The sequence below is a fragment of the Arachis duranensis genome, chromosome 4 (assembly GCF_000817695.3).
Source record: "Arachis duranensis cultivar V14167 chromosome 4, aradu.V14167.gnm2.J7QH, whole genome shotgun sequence".
NCBI lineage: Eukaryota > Viridiplantae > Streptophyta > Magnoliopsida > Fabales > Fabaceae > Arachis > Arachis duranensis.
The window spans coordinates 4,903,165-4,906,796 of NC_029775.3; the positions used below are offsets into that span (position 1 = coordinate 4,903,165).

The 3,632-nt window shown below is 28.2% G+C and overlaps 1 pseudogene; it reads left to right on the plus strand.

Moving 5' to 3' along the window:
* Positions 1-1,993: 1,993 nt before the first annotated feature.
* On the plus strand, positions 1,994-2,534 carry LOC107482857 (uncharacterized; annotated as a pseudogene).
* Positions 2,535-3,632: the final 1,098 nt, after the last annotated feature.

Here is a 3,632-nt window from a genome sequence, read left to right on the forward strand (position 1 = left end):
TCTAGTTTTTTTATTTATAGACTTTTTTGTTTTTTATTATTTAAAAATATTTTTAAGTTTTTCACCTTTTTAAAAGTTGGATAAATTAATTTTTTTATACAAATGTCTCGATCAGACCCAATAAACAAAGTCTAATGGCGTTAACGGTGCACACGCGACGCGACATATAAGTAAAAAGATAATTTAAAAAATCAGACAAATAAATTCTTCCCCTCAAAATTAGGTTATTTTGTGTGGTAGCCCTTTAAATACACTTTTATCCTTTCTTACTTACTAGATGATATATGAAACGTTATTGCTCTCTTTCCTTTCCGCCAATATCCTCCATTCTTTGCACTGCGTTTGTTTCTGATAACAGGACAAGATAAGACACTAAAAATAAGACATAAATGACAGAGACACAAAATTTTGTATTCTTATATCCTGTTTTGTAATAAACTATAACAAATTATGAAAATCTAATTTATTCTCATTTTTTTTTTCATTCAAAAAATTTGAGATGAAAAATATAATAAAAAATATAATTATAAAAAATTAACAAAAATAATGAAAGAAAAAATGGAAAATAAGTTGTATCTCTTGTTAGTGTCTCTGTGTCCTTTCTGTCAAGATGGACACAAAATACACTAACTCAGTGTGTCCCTGGACACATTGTCTCTATTAATGTCTCTTCTGTCAAACACAATTTTGTATCTCTATGTCCCTGTTTCAGTATCCTGTCTCTATAAACAAACATAGCTTTAGTATGGATCGCCAGTTAAGTGGTGATTGATTTTTGATACTACTATGGCTACTAGTTATGTTCGATAGTTAAGTCCATTCAGATGCGAATGCTTGTCAAACATATTTATTCACATTTTTAGTTGTTAATTGGATTAAGCAGTTGAGCTATTTTTAGTTTTCTTCCATCAACTTGATGTTCTTTATTTGAACAAGCTTCATAATCATATTCTTCCATCAACTTGATGTTCTTTATTTGAACAAGCTTCATAATCATATTCTAGTTTTGAATAGTTAATCATCTGTGCGTAATTAGACATTTTTACTGTCTGAAACTTTTTTACCTTTTTTGATATTTTTCTGATACAATTTGATTGAATTTCTCTATTCCCTTGGTTGTTATGTATGTAAGATTAAGGAACGATTTTAAGCAGTCTTAATTAAATTCTGATTATGCTAAAAGTTCTCATTTAATTATGTGGAGTTATTTAAGCACAGTGCTACAAGTATTGAATTTGTAGGCCATCATCTTGTTTGATTGTTATTTTTGTGTTTAAATATAAAAATAATTAAATCATTCTATCTTGTATTTAGGGAAAAATAAATACGGATTATAGTATTTAGCTCTTTTTTTATTGATGATGTTTAGAGAAGTTATTAATCAAATGAATGAGTGAGCCTATGATAAACTGTATGTTGACCTATCACTTCCAAATGAAAAATTAGGAGAATGTTGGTGTTTTGGCAACTGATAGAGTGACACATATGGATGATACCTATTGTGGTGTACTAAATAAATGCATGTACTAAGATATTTTACTATGGAAGAACCTGGCCTCTTGCTTGAAAAAATGAATTAGAAAGAATTTTTTTTACATGTTTATTTTGTTATTTATAGTAAAATCGAAGAGAGGAAGACATGTATTATGAACATCTTTTATAACTAATAGAATGTGTATCGGATGCATGAATTAGATTAATATTATAGGTGTATTGCATATGATCATTGTTTAGCAAGATGCGTATATAATATTTATTTCTAATATATGTTTGATTTTTTATTCCTCCAACATGATTTAATTTTGAAGAAAGATGTTATTGTGGTTAATATTTTTCTTTGTCAAAATAACTTTTCTAAGTTTTACCGACGATACTTATGTGATTCTATCTTATTTGGCTTTTTTCAGATTGAATGCTTAGAGTGACCACTAATGATCCCATTGAAATTCAAATAATTAGTTATGCTTGGTCATTTTATCTATTGTGATTGAGAATGTGAAACTTTGCTTCAAATTATATTGCTGAAGGTGTGCGACAGAAAAATGATTCCACAAAGCTAACTTATTCTGCATCGGAATGTTCTGATGATAAGAATTCGGTTGTTGGGAGAGAAGAATGGCTAGAATCCCTAATATGCTGAGAATCTTTTAACATGGTTGAAAATGTGCCCTATGTATTGTGGTGTGGCCACACCCTTTACAAAAATTGTATCATAGAATTGCAATGGGCCGTTATGAAGTTCCCAACACTGCCAATTCGACTTTTGCTCTTTATCTCCTGTCCGTGGTGCAACCTTCTATCTTTTCGCCTAGTTTATCAAGGGAATATTAAATTCTCTCATAAGAACTATTTTTTTCTTTTAATGGTTGAGAGCATGAAGTGATAAAGGAAAATCGCACTCACATTGTGGTGGTGATAATCAGTAACATTGGCCAATTAAAGACAATTTAACCATGAAAAACTATGTAAGCCATGGAAACGTTCGGAGGAGCCAATGCAAGTTCACCACCCAGAAAACGGATCATCTCCAGTGAAAAAAACACTTGAGAGAATAAAGTGTGATCTTTTACCTTTAATTCTCTAAGTGGGATCAAAATTAAATGAGAGAGAGAGCAATAAAGGGTTAGATTATACACTGAACAACATCCAATTTTTTTCACTGGAGAAGATTCACTCCCCACCGCCCATGTATGTAAAGGGATGCCACACGAAACGACGCAGTTTTGAGGGGATGAACTTATTTATCCAATTTTTAAAACTACCATTCCACTTATATGCCACGTGTGCACCCGTAACGCCAGATTATTAGAAATGAGAGACACGTCACACTTTTCTGTTGGGTCTAACGAAGGCATTTGCACGGATGGACGAATCCGTCTAACTTTTAAAGAGGGATTTAAAAGTATTTTCAAATGGTCAAAGATAAAAATATCCACGATACAAAAGATCAGAAATCTATTTGTCTTTTTCTCAATTTCTTATTATAATAAGCAGATGGAAAAATTTTGATGTTATTTTTAGAAATATATCTATTATTATATATAATTTATAAAATTTATATTTGTAATGTCTAAAATTTTGATGTTATTTATAATATTTACTATTATTAAAAAAGTATATTAATAAACATTTATACACTAATTCATATATATGTGTTTAGAATTTAATCATTATATATTTATATAATATTTAAATATATTCTAGCTGATTTTTAACCTACGGATTATTATGATTGATTTTAATCTTAAAAATGTTACTAAAGTTTAGTTTGGTAAAATTTTTTGAAGAGATACTTATATTTTTTAAAAGTTCAAACTCCTTATTTGTATTTGGTAAATTAAAAAGATCATGTACTTGTGTCGGTAGCTTTTAAACGATCAAGTACTTTTAAAAGCATCTAAGATAGAGTTTTTTAAAGTTGGCTTATGTTTTTCAAAATTTAAAAGTCTAATGTAACATATGTTAACTGATTTTTAAATTTAATGCTTACATCTATATTTATTACAGTATTTTTTAATTTTAAAAAATATTTTAACAAACGTAATTATTATTATTTATATTTATTAAAAGTTATTTTTAATTTAATTTATTAAATATAAATATTATAACTTTTAAAAAATAAAAATTTTACT